Source organism: Pygocentrus nattereri, chromosome 13, assembly GCF_015220715.1.
Source record: "Pygocentrus nattereri isolate fPygNat1 chromosome 13, fPygNat1.pri, whole genome shotgun sequence".
Classification (NCBI taxonomy): Eukaryota; Metazoa; Chordata; class Actinopteri; order Characiformes; family Serrasalmidae; genus Pygocentrus; species Pygocentrus nattereri.
The window spans coordinates 26,892,010-26,915,050 of NC_051223.1; the positions used below are offsets into that span (position 1 = coordinate 26,892,010).

At 37.4% G+C, this 23,041-nt stretch overlaps 1 long non-coding RNA gene across 1 annotated transcript in view; it reads left to right on the plus strand.

The window, feature by feature from the left end:
* LOC119265001 overlaps positions 1–23,041 on the plus strand; it is a 148,895-nt gene that overhangs the window by 120,106 nt on the left and 5,748 nt on the right. The window contains exon 2 of the long non-coding RNA XR_005131327.1: positions 15,401–15,453. This is a non-coding gene — a long non-coding RNA (uncharacterized LOC119265001). The remainder of the gene's footprint in view (positions 1–15,400; positions 15,454–23,041) is intronic.

Below are 23,041 nucleotides of genomic sequence, written 5' to 3' on the forward strand. Positions count from 1 at the left end.
CTCAAAAAAATACAATTACCATTTTCAAGCTTAAATAACTTTATATATGAATTATAGTACTTTTCTTATTGTTAGTGATCCACACTTCCTTAGCAAGTAAGATCAACTAAAACAGCCCAGTAATTGTAAATGGTTTCCACTGCTCTAGCAGTGTTCTACTAAGTTCTGTTTACTCTTCAGTTAGTTTTGATAACTTGAATCAAATATTTTTCCTTGGGTAATAAATTAGTATCAATTAAGACAGCTGTGTTATATTAAATTGCCTGTTTTGTACAGTAATTAATAACTGACTTTGATAAGTCTAACATTACCCATTTCTAAGGAATCTTGACATATGTTATGTATTATGTTAGCATTCATGGTGATAAGCTGAACTGGTAAAACACCATCATGGTGAGAATAAAAAAAACATAAAATACATGCAGATTTCACATATAACATGAAAATATGATACAAAATAACATTTCAACAAAACAACAAACAACAACAAAACAGCTAAGAATGCTAGGAAGCCTTTTGGGCATAAGACCCTTTAGTCTGCAGGACCAAATTAGCTGATCTTAACTAGATTTACTTCCATGTGTACCTAAGTATACAAGAAATAGAATGTGTTACTAGATTTGGATTAGTAGTCAAATAAGTGCAATTGTGAGGTTTTACAGTGTATAGGACCAAGGACCATGGCATGCATTGAAGTGGTCTAGACAAAATCACATATGGTATTATTATAAAAAATGTGCTAGAAGAATAAAGATCAAGCCAAAGTGAGATGATGTGACTCTGCAAAGCACTGCTCTTAATTAGCAGTGAAATGCTTTAGGACTGATAATTGTGTCCCCTTGTGGAGAATTTTAAGCCTGCTAAATGTGACCAAGTGAGTTAGTCTTGTTCAATGAGATGCTTTTAAAACTGTTTTATATTGCATCAACATGGCTCCACTATTGTTAAGTTAAAAGCCTGCCCAGAAATAGTCTGATTCATTGTAATTCATGGTAAGCCAGTAAAATATGTGAAATGAAGAGGCTGGGAATTATTACTCATGCAGCCTCTTGTTCAGTTTGTTGGAAACACACTAGAAGAAAGCAGAGAAATGTACATCATTCAATATGGTGTTCATTGAACGTTGGTCCCTATGAATTTTGCAGAAGAATAATTTAGCATAGCTCTCATTCTTTTGCACTGTTGGATTGTCCTGTAACAATATCATAGGCATAAATTCTTTTTAACAATTTCTCTGCGCTAAACAGAGGTGTTATGTCCACATAAAAGATGTATAGGTATGGACATATTGGGATGTGATCCAAACACACTATCCCTGGTCAGCAGACATATCAGTTTAGAAAGCAACTGACAGATTATGTGAACATGCATTGAGATGACGTGGACAGATTGAAACTGGTGCTGCTCTTTGATTAGATTGAGATCTGAACAGAGAATAGATATTAATATCATTAATAGGGCCTCTAATTACACCAAGGTTTGGCAAGAAGCATAAAGAAGTCCTGGGCTGTAATACAGGTCAAACACTGCTGAGCTGAGGCCTTTTGAAGGTTACTAAACTAAAGGTGACTTTTTTGTGTGGTTGGATGCATGTCTTAACCAGCTACTGGGCTTTGATCTTCAAACCTGACCTCCCATGCTGCTGATTGATGATGGAAGTCCAGCAATGCCAGCGGAATATCCATCATGCAAAGCCACCCATAATGAATGAATATGCCCTCTATCAACTGTGCATCACCTGAAGAGCTATCATTCGCAATGAAACATATCCATGCTTCAAAATGAGATGGATTAACTGTGGAAGTGATTTAGCCTGCATGCAAAGGGAGGTCAAAGGTAGTGGGAGTGCAGGTGTGTTTCTCGACAGCTTAAAAATAGCAATGAAATGCTCAGTCCTTGAGATTTGAGATGAGCTTCAATAAACTGCTTTAAGAGTGTCGCTGCTAATAGAACGTCCATTACTGCTGCCACTCAGGATGTCCAGGTGGATTCCATAATATCACTTAACTGCAAATAGAACAAAGTATTAGCGGTAAAGTGAAGAGCAAATTGCTTTGTTTCTCAGATGAAGTGATGAACTGTGTAGTGTTGAAAATGACAACAGCTGTTGCTTTATTTGCTCTGCTGAAGACACAAATATGGGCTACAAGCATGTGGAAATATCAAACTAATGTATGCATCATGCTAAAGAGCCTACAGAACCTAAACCATCCTGCCTGAACCACAGTCAAGTAAAGATGTGCATTTTAGTTTAGCTTCAAATAGGAATCAATAGTTCAGCTATCTCTGTGTATGAAGTAGATGCCAGAAATCAATGGTTTCCTTGTGCCCTGTGTGCGATATTAAATCTTTTTTCTCTTTGTGGGAAGAAGATGGAGGGTAAATCTGAGGCATTTGTTTAATTTTCAAGAGCACTACAGTGCATTTCTTGAGAAAATCTATTAAACATTAACATTTATTTGAGACTAAAAGCTTTTGTGACCCTTTAGCCTGTGTGTTTGTGAGCAGATAGAAATAGTATTGAGGTTAAATTGTAGGATGTACTCAATAGAGGAATAGATGCTTTTACTCTGGAGATCTGCCAGTCAGTTCTTTAACATGAAAAAAAATGTATTCTATCTATACTGTGTGTATATAGTACTGGGCAAAAGTCAGAGATCACCTTTTGGTTACTTAATTTCCAGTCAAAATAGCTATCAAGTTAAAGTAATTCATTTTTCAGAATCAGAGGAAAGAGCAGAAAATGCTTATTTAACAGAATATTATACAGAATCATTACCAGCTAGATGTCATATCAAACGTTTCAGTATTTATTGTGTCCACCTTTTGCCTTTGTTAGTTTCCCTATATTACTAATTATACCATTTTTAAAAGGGGAAAGGAGATTTGAGTCATGTTGTGTTTCAGGCATACACAGTCCAAGTACTTCCTGGGACTCAACAGTTCCTCACCAGCTGAGTCTGTCAGCAGCAATACACTGTCCATTAAAACACAATACAAATATACACAAAATAATTATAATAATTAAATAATTATAAAAAATAATAATAATTGAGAATTAAATTAAACGTTTGTTGGTATTTTGACTGAACATGTGAGGGACAATGTGGGCATTGCAGAAATGTTATAAAAACATTTGAGCTAGCTCACTTTATGTTCAGCTTTATGGGCTGGTAATGTGAATGTGGGCGGTATCCACTGAATAGCAGCAGAGGACGGTTTTATGCATCTAATAAGGAAAGGTTTGGGGGAAAAAAAACTTCTCAAGTTCAAAAAATTGTGATTGTCCTCTAAGACATAGAAAAGACCTAAAAGACTGAGAATCAGGCATCAACAATAGCATGCCATTCTCCAAGACAAGGTCAAGTGGTATTCAGGTTAATGCACTATATTTTTCAAAAAAACAATACAATTTCTCAGTTTCAACATTTGACATGTTGTCTTTGTACTATTTAAAATAAATACAGGGTTTAAATTATTTGCATATCATTGCATCATATTGTTATTTACATTCTGCACAGTGTCCCAAAAAGTGAATATAAAAAGAAGAGAGTTTATGTTTGTGTTCATTTGATCATTTACACTTTTTTTCTTCAAACTAGTTTGCAAGATATCAACCACTTTTTTGAGAATGAGACATTTTTGTCACTTTTTGCTGTATTTATATTTATTTACATGTATTCTTATGTTGAACATGCTGAACATGAAATTGTTTCTATGGTGAAGGTAGTTTCTAGTTTTCATGACTTGCAACCAGTGAGATGGCACAACAGTGGTATAACTGAGGTTTGCATTAAAAAGCTGAGTTACTGTTTCTTGGTTTACAGTCTAAACTATTATAACTATCTGTTATAACTACTGCAGTTAGTGTGATATCGTCCAACAACCTAAGATGCTGTGTAAGATGTTGTTTTACTGTGAGAGAGTTGGTTGAACTGAGTGCAATCTATACATGCAGCTGAATAAATACATTTAATTAATAGGCAAATAAGAGCCCCAGGCTATCACTCACTGGCATTTAAAGACTAGAAATTCTTCATAAATATTAATATTACAAAAAGAAACAATTATGCAAGAAATGACCTCTAACATTCAGCTTAGTGTCATCATCAGTATTTTCACAAACACTTGTGTGTTATATTCATACTCAAAGAGCTCATTTCCTATTGTGAAGTGCTCCTGTGTTCTGGAGTTTGAAGTGCTGAATAAATATAGTAGTACTGTAAAAATCCAGTCAACTTCAAAGGTTTATACCACATTTATCTCTGGTAGCCAGCCACTGTCTTTCCATGTCCACATCTGCTTATGTTAAAGGTACACTGTTAGTAAAAGGTACTGTGGAGACAGTCAATGTAGTTAAACAATGTAGTTTTACACTCAAAAGTACAATGGTCTTTAGGTCTGTGTATCTTAAACATAAGATAAAACAGCTGGACATAGGGTGGGGTGTGTGGAGTCATTACAAGTTGTGTGTGTAATTTCAGTGGATTTTGACAAGTATGCTCCCTAAGTAATGGTACTGAAGATGTACCCTTGATGGTACCACCCCAGTGACAAGAGGGGTACTGCCTCAGTGACAGTTTGGTTCCTTTATTTCTGATTGTATTAAGGTGAAAAGGGGAAACACGAGTACACTTTAATCCACATCTGTCATTTTCAAGGCGTATTTAGAGTATACTACATGAAGTGCAGTTCATAAGTAACTAGACACTTTTTTTTGTTATTTTTGTTTTGTGGTCCTCACATTAGAAATTAAATAAAACATGACGATGAGGTTAGAACACAGAACATTAGCAGTACTTATAATATATAAACCCAGTTTCAAAAGACCATGAGTGTTTGGATAAATGACTGCTTGTGGCTGCCAGGTATGATGTCTCCACTCTAACTCCTCTCTTTTAACGACTGTATTAGTTTGTGTTTGTATAAGTAACCTCGGTTTCATTTTGCCATTGTAATGTCTTATAATAGTTTACTTCTCATGTTAGCATTCATATGTATTTTTGTCACATTAATATTTCTTTTTGTTTCATAATGTGCTAGTATTTCAATTTTTAGGGTAGACATGTCTACTTTGTTATTGCCTACCTGCTGTTTTTCTTATGATTTGTACATTGATGGTAAGAAGGGTAATTATCAAAATAAAATGATTCTCTGCATGAATCCTCCTCCTTTCTTCAGTTGTTATAATGTACAAGAGAGCTAGAAAAAAGTCTAGAGTTGATACATTGTTCCATTTGCAATAATATAGAGGCAAAATAAAAAGCCATTTACCAGTTACTTATGGACTGACAAGTACGTGCTATACATGTATGTATGATGTTACTATATATGTATGATCATATAGATTCAAGCAGTTAGCGTCATCCCCTGCTCAAAAGAAGCTGCTGAAAGCAGAGCAGGCATCTAGTTAAAACTTCTAAACTTGATATTTTTGGAGAAAAAAGGCAACTCTCTCTGCAAAGACTTCCTTTTTTTTTTTTTTTTTTTTGGGTTGACAGCGATCTAATTACAGACTTTTGATGCTGTGTTTACTTGACACTTGACATGTTATTTTTAAAGCTAGGCAATGCATCTTCAGAGTCAAGAGAACCAAACAGCTGAAAGAAGTATCTCATCTCATTTACAATGTGCAGTCTCAAAAGGTTCTTGGCTGGTATCATTAAAAGCTCATTTTATGGAAATGCACATAAATATTTCTGAAAGTCCCCTCGTTTAGCTGCTCTGAGTAAATCTGTCACTCAAAGTAATGGGGATAATTCGCTCTTTGGTGCCTTTTTGTGTGCATTGTTATTTAAATACAAAGATAAATCAATGAATAAAAAGAGGAACCATTAAAGCTGACTAATTAACCCTCCCACCACCCTACCCTCCAAAAATATCATGTTTTTGAAAATGGCTTTAATGAGTGTGATCACAAATTAGTTAATTTACAACAAATGTCTTTCTGTGATTCTCTAGTAAACCATGCTTTTTTTTAACTTTATTGTGTATTACTGTGCTGGACAAAGTAACTTCTATCATGACTTTTCTGAAACTGACCCTGCCATTTGTTGGGTGTACATGCATACAGTATATATAATTGTTATGGATTAATCTTGGTTGAATCTTAACCAGGTGATGCAATCAAAATTGATCCATAGTCCTGTGCAAGGATAGGCTGAGGTTCACCACCAAAAAATGCATCAGTAAATTATCCAACAGTTTAAAAGCAATGTTTTCAAAGAATCTAGGTATTTTGCTGTTTATAATGCATAATATCATCAAAGCATTTAAAGCCCTGCATTAAAAACATGCACATGCTTCTATGATGGATTTTACCACATGGTCTCAGTAATACTTTGACAAACTGTTATCATTATATTATCATTTGTCATCGCAAAACTATTCTATGCACAGTGGGAGCCATATGTCATCAATGTCCAAACTTGCCACCAACTGCTCTGGGCTCAAGCTCATCTGAAGTGGGCTGATGCACAGTAGAAACATGAATTGTGGTCATATGTGGAACATTAGACATTGTATTATCCAGGCAAAATAAGAGGAACCAATAAGAAGACCAACCATATTATCTGCATACTGTTCAAACATGAGGGTTTGTCATGGTGTGGGGGTATATTAGTTTCCATAGCATGGGTAACCTGCACATCTGTGAAGGCACCATTAAGAATGAAAGATATACACATATGTAGGAGCAGCATATACTGCCTTATAGACAATGTCTTTTTCAGGTATATCCATGCTTATCTCAACATGACAATGCCAAGACATTCTGCACATGTTACAGCAATATAGCTGCATAATCAGAGAGTGCAGGTGCTAGACTGGCCTGCCTGCAGTCCAGAGCTGTCTCCCATTGAAAATGTGGTGTGTTATAAAGCACAAAATATGACAATTAAGGCCCTGTATGGATGCACAGCTGACAACTTTTCTAACAAAAGAATGGACAAAATTTTCTTCAGTCTTCAGTCTCCAAATGATTGTTAAGTGCTGTTAAAAGGAAAGATGATGTAACACAGTGGTAAACATGCTCTTCTCTCAACATTTTAGGATATGTTGCAGGCACTAAATTTGGCATGAGCATACGTTTACTAAAAAAGGCATGAAGTGCATATAGAAAAACTTCAAATATCATGATAGTACATGGCAAACAGAATTTACTAATCATTGCTTTCTCATATTTTCCCAACTTTCTTGGAACTGGTGTTTGTAGATGTTAGTTTTCACAAAAGAACGGACAAGATCACAAAGATCACAAATACTTCTACATCTATATATTCACTTAAGTTACGCAAGAACGCATGAGAGTACAAATGTGTGGATGCTTGTTGCTATTTATTAAAAGAGATTCTTGGTAATAGGAAAGGCTGAGTTAAAGGTGTAGACAAGAAGCTGGGAGGCTGTAATAGAAGGAAGATTTTGCAGATGATGAGGCCAAAGTCTTTAAACTGGTGGTATTAGAACTGAATTCAAAATTAAAATAGAAAACAAGGATTCTAATGAAACATTCAATTAAGGGACTGAACCTTACAAATGATGAAGTTCGTGAATTTTAGACCAAGTCATTTAGCCCACAGAACTGTTAGGAGGGTCAGGGCATACTTTCATTTTCATAAACCCAGTTGCTTGGATATGGCATGGTGTGTTTACCTTGTAGAAACTTTTTGAATTATTATTTCCCATTGTCTGTGATGGACTGGCAACCTGTCCAGGGTGTATCCTGCCTTCCGCCCGATGACCGCTGAGGGAGAAGCGGCTTAGAAAATGGATGGATGGATGGATATTTCCCATTGTGTGTAATCATACACAGCATAACTTTGCTCATAGCTTTGTAACTGAGAAAAATGTTGTTAAAGACCATGCTGGGCCAACATTAACGAGTGTTGATAGGGTGTCATGAAGTATCTCGTGTTTTGTAGTGTTGTAGTCAGTACCACTAGAGATGAGTCAGAGTCAAGACACAGACTTTGCAGTAAGTCCATACAAATGAATAAATTTGTACTTCATTGTAATTTCATTGTCATTCATTGTACATGATATGTATCAATAAATAAAGTTATGTTTTATAATCTATTTTGAAAATTATAGCATTAAACAATATATGGTCTAAAATATTATTCATTATTTTTATGCTAGAGTCATAGTTGAACTTTGCATTGCAAGCAATGGAAAGCATTGGAAGCAAATGTTAGTGAGGTAATGCTCTGTCTCTTCTTATCAAAATCTTATCCAGAATCACCAAGTAAAGTCAACTGGACATCAACCAAACAACCAGCATCCATTACTAATAAATGAACACATTTCAATCTCCTCAGTTACACCATAATAGAAAGGATCAATTAGAATCTCACCCAGCAGTGAAAATAATTTATGTAAAAATTTAAATAGCCTGGGGGCCACTAGTCTTCTCCAAGAGGGACCACTAGATAAAGTGTCCTGTATTTTTCTTCCAAGAATGAGTTTTAACTACATATGTGCATTAATTTAAGCACCTTTTAGTCTATGTTTAGCAAGTCCTCTATCACTACAAACCATTACTTCTACTGCTAATGATGATGATGATTATTATTGGTAGTAGTAGTATTATTAGTATTATTATTACTATTGAAATTATATATATATATATATATATATATATATATATATATATATATATGTGTGTGTCTAAAATACCTTAGCATTCTTTTACTAAACTTACACTAAAGAGTAGAGCCCTGAGATGGACTGGCGACTAGTCCAGCATGCATCCTGCCTTCATCCCAATGACTGCTGGGATAAGCTCCAGCTCCCTGAGCAACCTAGCTTAAAAAATGTGTGTGTAAATAGTAGAATTGCATGGGATTCTTATTACAAAAGCAATGTTTATGCAATGTGAATACTGTGAATCTTATTATGAATACACATGAAGTTTTTGTGAGAGAAGTGCTAGAATATGGACCAGATAATTCAGTGTTTTCAATAGATTTGTTTGATATTTCTGTTCATTTCTTTACTTTGACACACGGTCTCTACTACTGTGTCATGAATGAAATGGGCAGACCCATAGACTGGTACTTTGAGACCCCTGATGTAAAGAAAATTTATTCTGTTCAAAGGTTTTGTTCATATTCAGTAATGATCAGTGGCGTCCCCAGACGCCATACAATGGGGTGATCAGAGTACCTCCAGTAATTTTAACTGCAGTTAATAATGTTCTTCTGGGAATATAATAGGGCTGCATTACTTTTAATACATTTATCACATTACCTTTTTTTCTTGACTGGTTAATCACATTTTTCAAAACTGCTGAAGCTGACTTTGTTTCTATATAAAGTTCAGTGAAAATTAAGTTAAGTGATACTTATTAGTCCCAGAACGGAGAATTTTCACCTCTGCATTTAATCCATCTGTGAAGTGAAACACCACATACGCACTAGTGAGCACACACACACACTAGGGGGCAGTGAGCACATTTGCCCAGAGGGCAGCCCTATCCACGGCACCCAGGGAGCAGTTGGGGGTTAGGTGTCCTTGAGCAAGACACCTTCAGTCATGTACTGTTGGCGCTGGGGAACGAACCAGCAACCTTCCGGTCACAGGGCCAGTTCCCTAACCTCCAGCCCATGACAAAAAAATATTGTTAGATTTGCTTTATTTCTCAGTGTCATTTCTACTGCTGAATACTGTGTCATTGGTTGAAATTATGTGATCCACAGCATGACATATAACAAAAATACTGTATTATATTGATTTAGAAATGTATTTTTATGTGTCTTTAATGATATTTCCCTAATACAGAAGTCCAGTATTGGTTTCTTCCTAAAGCAAAATGAAAAAGGCTATCAGGGGCCAGCATTCACTTGTCTGTTCTCTCAGCAAATTAGCCTATCAGAGCAATGACCAGCTGATTATTGAGTGCAGTATCATCTAACATTTACAACTTCAGAATCAGAATCAGAAGAAGTTTTATTGCCATTGTCAATGAACAGGATTCACAGACTAGGAATTTGCTTCGGCATGAAGGTGCAACATAAAAACAAGTAGTAATAGGTTAACTTATTGGTAACAGCAGAAAAGGTAGGGGAATATGTGTCTGGTGACTGCTTTATTGATGTTGGCTGACTGTCTCACTGTGCATAACTAGCTGGGGTGGCCAGTGCCCGTGCGTAATGTATGGCTACTCCAGCCATCTCTTGACAATGCCCCAGATAATGATAGAAAAAAAAGTTTAGTTTCTAAGCATCTCAGACAGGGGCATTGCATTTGGTTGGTCTCAAGAACAATCCAAGTCCACTCTACCGCTAGACCCTAGACAATAAACGACTTTCAAAATTTAAGCATTGCTATACTGTTCACATTACATGACATTTAGAATATGCAACCTGTTGCTTGTCATACAGAACAAAATTGGCTTTTGCTAACACACAGTAGAAAAGCTGCCATGATTATTCACTTCAGCTTTAGAGGGCATTGAGTAGCAGCCATGGTCAATATTTGTGGATTTTTTTTCTCCAATAACTGTTTCATCATGGTTGTTGTTCTAGATGCTCGCTTCTCGCTTCCTCAGAGTTTTATTGCACTGTCATTGGCTATTGCTCATCACTACTCCTACTGCTTGTCTCAGAGGTGCACAAACTACAAGATCCATTGCCAAGAACAGTATGCTTGAAAATATCAGTTAGGCTGCAACAGCACACAGATTGAGAAAACGACGTCATTGAACATTTCAATTGGTGAACTGTTTACTACACAGCACAGCCACACACTACACAAGTGGTCGTGCATCACTGATGAGCACAGCAATTTTTTGCCAAGCTAGTTTGGCTGGTCCCAGAAATTCAGTGCTAAAAATGTGTAGGGCAATGTGTAGTGCACTCCCCATTCTCTTGGTCTTGTAGCTCATTTTACCATTCAAGAAAAAATCCAACCAAAAGAATGACAGAGACCAAATGCCTCCATCCCATCTCAATAGGAAATAATTGATGATATTCGCTTCGCTGAAATTCTAAAACTGTTCCAATGTTTTTGGAGAGGAAAAATCTCATTATTTACTTGAGGTCTAGGGTTAGATTATAACATCAAAATAAAAAACAGCACAACAAAGTCAGAATGCAACCAAAAAGTTTCTAATTTCTCTCTCTGATTTTTGTTTGTATGTTTGTTTCTTCCTTGAAATTTTATACCAAACATTTTTGTTGTTTACATGGACACACGTATTAGTTGACTCTCAGGAGCATTGTCTTCAGGGTGGGACAAACAGACAAAATAGCCACCTTGTCATACTTCTAACCCTAACCCTAACCCTAATCCAAAACTAAAGAGAATAAAGTACACGCCTCTTCCCTAACTCCCTATATGTAAAACAGGAGAAAAATGAAGAAATGAAATAAAACAAAACAAATGGCACCCACACCTACAGCTCCTATAAACCTTTAAAATAATCCAGTCAGTACACAGGCTACAAAGCTTTCAAACCAAAAACAGTATTAAGCCAGACTGAGACTGAGAAGTTTGCAGTCTAAATGTTAAACCATTGTGTTAGAAAAGTCCTAACCCCTCACCTTGACTGTGCACACAAAGACTCAACCTGTATTAACTGTTCATTTGCCTTACTGGCCAATTACAGGAAGTGAAGGAAAGAGACAGTAAAATAAAGAAAATTCATAGTGTATATATTTTTAACTGTACAATTTAAATGCAGCCATTTAGCAGCTGGAGGTCTGCCAGGCACCCCTATAAACTAGCAGCATGATACCAGCTATCACCATTGCTCTCTGGCTCTGAGAGAGAGAGAGGGAGAGAGATGGAGAGAGGGAAGGAGAGAGGGAGGGTCATTTTTTTTCGTTTGTTGTATCATTTGAGAATATACCAGAAATAGTATATATTTGTAGTGAGTCATACGATTCACTAAGATACATAAACTTTTGCCTGCATAGCACAGAAACTCTGTGTTTCATAAGCAAAATCAAACAGCGCTCCAACACATTAGACCCTAATAACTCTCTGCTGCTGCTGTAATGTTACAAGACAGTATTAAATCAAAGCACTGATGCAATGCTCTGAACATCATCATGCTAATGTAATTTAGGATAATCACAATTATGCACTTGAAAATAAATCACTTCTTTCAGCTATTGCAATCCTTTTTGGGGGGTACATAATAAAAGAGACAATAACATTAAGCACATGTGAAAAAGCTCAGTTTAGAGTGCAATTATAATCTACATTAGCTCATAATGTAGCACAAAAGGTTCAATTTTGTCCTGCAGTGAGTGCTGAGCAATCCCTAATCACTTAGTACACTGTAATCAAACCTCTTATTCATAATAGAAAATATATATTTTTGCTACTTTTTCACTTAACTGACACAGGCTTGTTGTATGTAAATGATGATGCGGTAGAGAGACTAATTACAGCTCTGATGCTGGTGCTCCATGAATTGAACTAAAGCAAGGATCTGAATAACACTGACAAACAGAATGTCATTTCAGAAATGATAAAAGAGAGATTTTGAAATTGTGGCGCCTGTGGAAATGGCCTTGGTACATCTCAGAAAGACAGGGAAAACCGAGGGGGGCGGGGGGCTACAGAATGTAAATACATTTCAAAGATTTGCCTCTGAGACACACAGCCTGTTTACATCCATTTGTAGTTTCATGAGGAAGACATTTCAGCAGAGAGAGAGAGAATTCAGTGGTTGAAATGAATACTTCATTAGTATGAAATGCAAAGTTGTAAACACTTAACAAACTGCATAATGCTTAAAGCTGGCGAATTGGGTATAATTACAGAGAATGCTGTTTAATGATAAAGAAGATAATGTCTGACTGTATGTGCCAGTCTGTCTCTAAGTGAGTGTGTGTAAGTGAAGTTGGTACACTTTCTAAACACACTTCCAGAAGCAATACTGCTTCAGACATGGCCCACTTTGCTCTCCTTTGTATCATTAGAGAAGGCTTGGCCTGTGTAGACGAAGGATAGGGGAGTCAAGGGAGAGGGCACATTCATGCTGAACTCTTGCGCCGGAAAACAAAGCTAGCTTGCTCAAAACAAATGGTTCTAAATAACTGCAGTGCAGTCTAACCAATTAGTTGAACTGAGGTACATGGTGGTAAACAAACAATGGGAAAAAATAAAGAATATACATGGTGTAGAAAGCATTCAAGCAGTAAATGGAATGAAATTCAAATGAAAAATGCAACATAAATCTGCTGTTTTTGGCGTCATCTTCGTTTGCGAACATGGAATAAAGGAATCAACAGGAGTTAGTGTCAGATCAATCCCATCAGTGTTTTCCATCAGAGGAGGTTTGGTGCGGTGGACAGATGGTTGGGGACATGACAGTCTCTGCTGGTATAGCCGGGTTATTTGGTTTGAAAAGATATCACACAACAGATGCGAAATATCAACACCATGTGTCTCTTTTGGGATTTGATTCGATTGCCACAGAAAAAAAGAAGGCAGTAATTGTGCATGGAAATCAAACGCATTTTATCCGCATCTTAACAGTGATGAAACAAAACAGGAGATCAAGATAATATTTCTCAATATGATCCCACTGCTTGCAGAGAGGATATACCACAAAGAAAAATGTCTTTCTATGGCTACTCAGTTGGCAGTGTGTTTAGAGTAAATTGTTTATTTGGAAAGACTCAGAAATCTGTGAGTGAGTGTGTGTGTGTATGTGTGTACTTTTTGCAGTTATAGCATGAGCCAATCTTAGCGAGGTATCAGGAGGTTGCAAAACGGGTTGCACCCTCTGCAAATATTCCCTGCTTGCCATGAGCAAATTTCTCCTTGGGAGATAAGCTATTATAATTACATAGATTAATCTTGTGTTACCCAGCTGCTCCAAAATCGGTTTGTCATGGTCGCCCGGGATTTTCATATTTCGTCCAGCAGAGTGTTCTGCTTTAGCGAGGCATTTCTCCCCAGACTTCTGAGATTGAGTGTCTCCTGCCAGACTTTGGTCTGAAGGTGAAGTGTGCGAGCTGGTGGGGGGTGTAACAGCCATTGAGATCAGACAGTGCTCATCTGCGTCCGTGCCAAAAGAGCCGTATGAGTACGTGGCTGAACTCACATCAGTTCATCAATATGTAATTGATTGGCGCTGGTTCAGGTCCCCCTGACTGCAAGCCATGGGCAGAGAGCCCTACTGCTCGTCAGGGAGAGACTGAGTGCTGACTGCTTTCGGTGCCAAGTGTGCTGCTTTGTATGGAAGGAAACACTTGTCCTTTCACTACTGTTGTGGGTACAGCTGCATTCACTGTACCATTTCCATTTCCATGTTGCTTACTTTCTCCTGACTGAAACTTGGCTGAGAATCTATTACAGTGAAATGGCCTCACATTTTGCCACCACCTGATTAAGGATAGACAGCAATATATCAGAAATAAAATATTTTAATAGCAAGTTTTTTCATAGGAAGGTCTTAATAGCTATTGTTTTATTTTGCCAATGTGATCTTATTGTAACAAATATTACAGGAAAATTAACCCTCAAAAATCCCGGGTTTATTATATACTAAGCCTTATTGTTTAGGGACTTCAATGTAAACTGGTTAAGCTATTCTTAGGTTATAGAAGAGTGTAATAAAACTTTGGCCCTGGCCATTTAAGGGGTTACTAATAGAAGTTAAGAAAGAGGAATACCATGACTGAAACTCTTCCCTTCTAGCTAGCTCCTCATGTTCCTCATATCTTTCTTCCATTCCCAATCAATGTACAATTGCGTTGATCCATGAGAATGGTCTTCTACAGTGAAGTTACTGAAAAGCCTCAATGGAATTGCCAAAATATACATTGACACACTAGATAATGCACTTAAAGTTTCTCAAAGTGATACTAAATGCAGCCGAAGTTATTGTACTTCACTGCTCTTCCCATCTTCTCCCTGATTATTCACTTGTCTCTCAATACTTCAGCAAGAAGGGATCTGGCTTTCTAGTGTAAGACAGAAGATGTTCAGAAGCTGCTAAAGCCTCCTTCCTTCCTGCAGTTTCACAACAGATGTGATCTCATAATGAGAAAAGCCTTTTGGGGGCAAACTGTTAAACTTTCGGTGCTGGATTGCAACGAAATCTGCTGCTAACTAGGATACGTCCTCTCTTAAACCTGCCATCAAATTCCTTACAATTGATGAGTGTGCTATCATCTCTACTTTGAGCTCTGGCTTCACAAAGTCTTGGATTGGTTTAGAAATAATGAATCTACCTTCCTACCCACAGTTAGAATTTCAAACTGCACTCCCCAGACATTCTCATCACGACATCACATCTGGCTCTACAAGAACAATCATGCCATACATCAATGTTGGAGTATGTATGCGCAAATAAGGAATTGGAAAGGATTACAGAGGTTTGGTGAGGGTTAGATTCAGGATAATGCTTACAATAACTTTCTGATATTTGATTCACTTTCAGTTCTTTGAGAGACCAGATTACAGCGGACCAACTAAAACAGAACTACTTTTCTGGTAAGTGAAGTTTATTTTACAGGGATTTCAACCAAGTTATAACATTACTGTAAATGTGCCAGAGTTTCCTACAAGTTCATTTAAGCCAAAGTCCCTGGGCAGGTAAAACTACAGTGCAAAAAATAAACATACATACAACATCAGAATTCACCTTTCCACACTTCAAAGACTTTAAAAAACGATGAGCTACTGCTTGAAGCTTTTTCTGTGGGAATTTGAGAGCAGATGTTTGGGATTCCTTTTTCTTTTCAGAACAAAACAGTGACATGACAAGCATGTTAACTGCATTGTTGGTGAGAATTTCTTGAGTTTGCATTAGACAAAATTTACTAAAGAATGAATTTGTACATCACGTCCTAAAATTAATGCCATTGTGTGTTCTGCTGATTTGCTAATATGATCACCCAAAGAAAAATATGATTTTCAGTGGGATTTGAGCGAAAGCAATCAAGCTACTCACGTAAGTACCCTTGGCAATACTTTTTTTTTTCACAAAATGACTTTCACCGGTTTACTGGAATTGTTTTCACAGTGTGTTAATACAAGCTTTGCTGTCAGGAAACAAATTATGCAGCCAGGAGTTATAGCAGACAATAGATGTGTGCAGTATGTTTTAAGCTGTACACTGTGGTAGCAGCTGCTCCAGTCACAAAGGAATATCCTGAATGTTTGCAAAGATAGATCACAGTATTTCCTAATGGATTGGAGATAATGGGTGCACCACAGCTTGTTCATGGAACCCTCTATTCAGAATCCAAAAATAAATGATTTACCTGAAGCCATTAGGTTTCATTTTACTAGATATTTGATAATGCATGTACAAGGAGGAACTAATGTGATCTGAAAGTGTTCTGTTTTGGGTACAGGCCCAGATTAGTTTTGCAGGAGAGAAGACTAGTAGTAAGGGTTAAAGGAAGACACTTATTAATGATGTCTATGGTCTGTTATTTAAAGGAGTAAACATAAAATAGGACTGGTGAAGAGACTTAGGAAATCAGGCTATAAAGAGCATGCTAGTACACTTACCAACTATTATAGCCCTCTTGGGAATATTCCTAATCATCTGATGTTCTCTTGGGGTCATAAATTCTCCTTTATTTATCCTGCTTTAGAGTGAATTTTCATTTTTTGTCTTTCCATTACCACAGCCTACACAGCTAATGACAATTTGAGCAATAAAGGAAAAAACGTCATGGTTAATGTGGAAAACTGTTCTCAATTTGTTGGTCTAGCTTGTATATTTGGTTATTACTTAGGTGACCTAAACATGACCACACCCACAAGATTTTATGGCTGACCAACATTAAATATTAATACATTTAGCAATATGCATATACATGCAATTGTATATAAGAAAGTTACCAGAAAACAGGGCTTTTAAAACTCACACTTTTATGGGGGCTTGGAGACTTTGAGGTTTTGAAAAAATCTACTTGTCTCTGAAGTCTCAAGGTTAGTAAGTACTTGTAATTCAAGCCTTAAAGCTTGAGAAGTGTTTTAGAGCCTCAGTCAAGAGGTACTTCAAATGTAAGGCAGCTCCTTGTATTGTGATGAGAGTATTTCACCACACAATGCTCATCTATCCCTTCTAAAATGTACAGTATTGCTTAAGGATCACTTGTCATGTTATTTAATTGCATACAGTAATAGCATATACAATGCAAATGTTATTGATTGTTGTTGTGCTGTATTAGCAAAGAGCTTCTTTCTGGTAAGGAAGAAAATTCAACAATTTTTTATGTTTTATACTTTACACATTATAACAGTGTTTGGAATGATCACATCAGTTGAGTAGATGTAGCAAAGCCTTGAATGAATGGAGAAAATATTGTGAAGGTGTGACTGAAAATAGCATTCACACACTTCAACACAGACTAATTGCTTAATCATAGAGCTTGGTAATAACTGGAGTTAATTCAGATCCACCATCAGATCATGTTTGCTGTTAAGAAATACACAGTGAAATTCAACATAAAAGTGTGCAAGACTTGTGCTGACTCACACAGAATGCTTTCCCATATTACTTGCCAAGTTACCAAGGAAATTCTGACTAGGCACATCTCAACAGTTATTCACTGTTGGCACATCTGTCATACTTTCAGTTCAGGTTACATGGCAGCATCTGTAGCAGTTGTGCTAACAGACTAAAAACATCTGTGGCACAAATGGAAAGTTGAAAAGAATATTGTGCCATTTTGTTTCTGTGTGTCACTATAAGACAGGATTAAATCTAGTACAGCAGCAATCCTAAATAGGGAGGAGATAATTAACACCCTGGCGAATGCATGCATTGGTCAAAATAATACTAGAAACATGCCTTCCACCTCACAGGAGCAGCCCACAAAAAGCCTAGCATTGATTGTGTCCAGCTCGTTCTACCATCCACAGTGGGGGGAGGCACCCTCAGCACCAAGCTACGTTTGTAATATATAGGCTAGCTAGTTCTAGCCCATGCTAGCCTTGGGGTCTTTCAAATAAACAGCCGAACATATTAAGAAAGGCTTGTTGTGGGGTGCTGTTTTCAGAAGGCATGTTTCTTTCCGCATTAACATTTGCCTGATAAACATAAATTTCCTAAGCTGTGAGGTTCACTGCATTCAGCCTTCCACAGTGAACCCTCTTGTAAAACAGTACTATTCTGGCCCGTACATCCGTTCGCCAGGGTGTCAACTATCTCCTCACTATTTAAGATTGCTGCTACTGGGTTTCATATATATATATATATATATATATATATATATATATATATATATATATAATTCCAATGAAATTGGGACGTTGTGTGAAACATAAATAAAACAGAATATGATGATTTGCAAATCCTTTTCAACCTATATTCAATTGAATACACTTCAAAGACAAGATATTTAATGTTCAAATGGATAACCTTTATTGTTTTTTGCAAATATTCACTTGAATTTGATGCCTGCAACACACTCCAAAGAAGTTGGGACAAGGGCAACAAAAGACTGGGAAAGTTGAGGAATGCTCAAAAAAGCCAGCTTCTCTGGGCCCAATCTCATGGGCCCAGGTGGACTGATGCAAAGTGGAAAAGTGTCCTGTGGTCTGACGAGTCCACATTTCAAATTGTTTTTGGAAATCATGGACGTCGTGTCCTCCGGGCCAAAGAGGAAAAGACTGTCCGGATTGTTATCAGCACAAAGTTCAAAAGCCAGCATCTCTGATGGTGTGGGGGTGTGTTAGTGTCCATGGCATGGGTAATTTGTACATTTGTGAAGGCACCATTAATGCTGAAAGGTACATACAGGTTTTGGAGCAACATATGCTGCCATCCAAGCAACGTCTTTTTCAGGGACGTCCCTGCTTATTTCAGCAAGACAATGCCAAGCCACATTCTGCATGTGTTACAACAGTGTGGCTTCATAGTAAAAGAGTGCAGGTACTAGACTGGCCTGCCTACAGTCCAGACCTGTCTCCCATTGAAAATGTGTGGTGTATTACGAAGCTCAAAATATGACAATGGAGACCCCGGACTGTTGAGCAACTGATGTTGTACATCAAGCAAGAATGGGAAAGAATTCCACCTACAAAGCTTCAACAATTAGTGTCCTCAGTTCCCAAACACGTATTGAGTGTTGTTAAAAGGAAAGGTGATGTAACACAGTGGTAAACATGCCCCTGTCCCAACTTCTTTGGAATGTGTTGCAGGCATCAAATTCAAAATGAGTGAATATTTGCAAAAAACAATAAAGTTTATCCGTTGGAACATTAAATATATTGTCTTTGTAGTGTATTGAATGGAATATAGGTTGAAAAGGATTTCATTTCTTCATTGGAATTGGGGTTTTATATATATATATATATATATATATATATATATAGAGAGAGAGAGAGTATATCTCACAAAAGTGAGTAAATCCCTCACATTTCTGCAAATATTTTGTTATATCCTTTCATGGGACAACACTATAGAAATGAAAGTTGGATATAACTTAATGTAGTCAGTGTACATCTTGTATAGCAGTATAGATTTCTTGTACTCTGAAAATAACTCAACACATAGCCATTAATGCCTAAATAAATGGCAACACAAGTTAGTACACCTCACAGTGAGCATTTCCAAATTGTGCCCAATTGTGTCATTGTGACTCATTAGATTTGCAAGGTTCCAGGTGTGAATGGGGAGCAGGGCTGATAAATTTGGTGTTTTGGGTACAATTCGCTCATACTATTCGTGTTCAGTGTCATATCCAGAGGTTGGCTTCAAAACATAGACGCATGAGTGCTGCCAGCATTGTTGCAGAGGTTGAAGAAGAGGGAGGTCAGCCTGTCAGTGCTCAGACCATATGCCGCACAATCCATCAACTCGGTCTGCATGGCTGTCATCCCAGAAGGAAGCCTCTTCTGAAGCTGACATATAAGAAAGCCTGCAAACTGTTTGCTGAAGACAAGCAGTCCAAGAACATGGATTACTGGAACCGTGTCCTGTTGTTTGACGAGACCAAGATGAACTTGTTTGGCTCAGATGATGTCCAGCATGTATGGTGGCATGCTGCTGAGGAGTACCAAGACAAGATGTCTTGCCTACGGTCAAGCATGGTGGTGGTAGCATCATGGTCTGGAGCTGCATGAGTGCTGCCGGGGAGCTGCGGTTCACTGAGGGAAACATGAATCCCAACGTGTACTGTGACATTCTGAAGCAGTGCATGATCCCCTCCCTTCGGAAACTGCATTTTCCGACACGATAACGACCCCTAACATACTTCCAAGATGACAACTGCTTTGCTGAGGAAGCTGAAGGTAAAGGTGAAGGACTTTGAGCATAATTTGACATGTTCACTGTGAGGTGTACTCACTTGTGTTGCCAGCTATAGACATTAATGGCTGTGAGTTGAGTTATTTTCTATACTGCTATACAAGCTATACACTGACTACTTTATTTTCTATACTGCTATACAAGCTGTACACTGACTACTTTATTTTCTATACTGCTATACAAGCTGTACACTGACTACTTTATTTTCTATACTGCTATACAAGCTGTACACTGACTATTTTATTTTCTATACTGCTATACAAGCTGTACACTGACTATTTTCTATACTGCTATACAAGCTGTACACTGACTAATTTAGGTCATATCCAAGTTTCCTTTCTATAGTGCTGTCCTATGAAAAGATATAATAAAATATTTGCAGAAATGTGAGTAGTATATATATACTGCTGCTTGGAAATTTTGTGAATCTACATAAATGTGACCTAAACTATGATTCCATCCTGATTTACAGTAGAAGATAACAGTGAACGAAAACCCAACAAAATACAAGTAAATATAAAGTATGCAAATCTCTTTCATTATGAGTTTGGTACAGGTGATAATTAGGGTCAGGAAGTTCAATCAATTGTTCATTCAAGAAAGCTCACCAACATAACACAATTGAAGCAGTTCTGTAAAGAGAAATCGGACAAGATTTCTCCAAGTCAATGTGCATGGCTGATCAACAGTAACAGGAAGACATCAAGGTCACACCAGTTCCTCAAAGGAGGGGTTTACACACTTCTGCCACCAACAAAAATGTAATGTTATCTTACTCAGTTCAATAAACGAATGGAAAACTACTTTTTGTATTATCTGTTTAAAGCAGCACTGTGTATGCATATGCGCACCCACACAATTGGCTGATATGCATCAATCACAGTTTTGCATTCTAAGTCCTGACTTAAAAAAGCACAAAACTATCTTTATTTTCAGGCTAATAACAGGATACAAATGACAATATACATGTTTGTGGGAGACACCAACATAAGGAAGCAGTAGCATGGCATTGTACAGAGAAGCTGTTTCAAGCAGGCTGGAACAGGAATACTGTGTTGTCAATGATGTAACTGATAGACCATTTTCACCAACACAGGAAACAATGGTGTTGAAAAAAGGGTCCTTATAACATCCATTCTCCAAATGAAGGAGTGAGCATAAGTCAGTTAGGCTTTAAATCATAGTCTCTTCATGATGCTTGCACAGAGCTGCCTGATGCAACCTTACTGCAAATGTATCCGATCACTTGATGCACTGCATCTACCTGGCCCAGTTTCCTGAAAGCTTCAAGATGATTTTAGGTCTTAGGGAGAATGTTCAAGGTGATGCTCTCACTCCTAATGCAGCACAGTGTTTAATTAATGTATACAGACTGCATTTGACCCTACTCTGCAAAGACTTTATTCAAGCAGTCAATTAAAATGTGTGAAGTTTGTTCAAATTCAAAATGAAACTTGAGCCAGGTGTTATAGAGTATATGTGGAATATTAATTTTATTTAACATAATTATTTGCCAGAAACATTAATATTAGCCACCAGAGAGTGGTCAGTGAACCAGTGGACAGTGCTTTACTAACAACAGTGAACATCAGGCGAACAGGTGCTGTAGCCACAAGAAACCAAAACAAACATGCACAAGGATCAATTCTCAGCATTGCACAAAATGGCAACTGTTAACACATGACTGATGTGTGGGGTGTAGTATTTATAATTTGTTGTGATTACATTGTTGTGACTGCACTGAAGCGTTCAGTGATGTTTACTAGCTAGTGACCAACATTGCGAGGAAACACAAAGATAATAACTGATGAGATACACAGAACAGATACTGTCAAGATGAATAGAAAAGTAAGAGATGTGACAAGCCTAATTCTGCAAGCACACAGCACAAGTAAGACTTTTCATAGACAACATGGACCCACAGCGCCTAAATAAAGGCAGTGATAACTTAGATAACATCACACAGGTGATACATGCATTAAGGGAAGGTGGAATGGGGTGGAGCAGCCAGCACTGTGGCCATAGCAACCATAACATAGACAACAAAACACAAGTGATTTGCATTTAGGGGAGGTGGAGCAGGGTGGAGTAAATGAGGCAGTAGTCATGGCAACCGTGACATCTAATATCAGACATGAAGCAGAGCTGAGACATTTACTCCATTACTGAATCAAATGTGGGTCCCTGTAAACATGTATGAACTAAAAAAGCCAACAGGATGACAATACCTTTTACATACCTTAGCTGTTTATAAGAACTTTGCATGAGACACATCTTTAATGTTTCAATGAGACATCACTGTTATGCAGTCCTTATACAGGATAGCCAGAATAAAGCATTACAGACTCAGAACAGATCCCCTTCCAAATATTTCCCACAAAGCTTATTAAAGTGAGTGTAGATTTTCCATATTTTCCTTTTTATTTTCTTTTTTACATTACACTAACCTAACCTTACATGAATGAGTCCTGAAGAAAACATAATAATTAGCTCAACAGAGACATTAAGTCAAAGGTGGAACTTATTAGAAAATATGGATCCTGTTACATCTGCCATAAAGCTAACAGCACATTCCATCACAAGAACATTATACCAGCTGTCAAACAGGGTTGTAGTAGTGTGATGGTCTGGGGCTGCTTTGCTTCTGAAGGACTTGAACAACTTCTTGTAATTGATAGAACCATGAATCCTTCTGTCTATCAGAAAATACTGAAGGAGAATGTCTGTCCATCAGTTTGCAACCTAAAGCTTAAGTGCAGCTGGGTTATGCAGCAGGACTGTGATTTAAAGCACACAAGTAAGTCTCTGAAT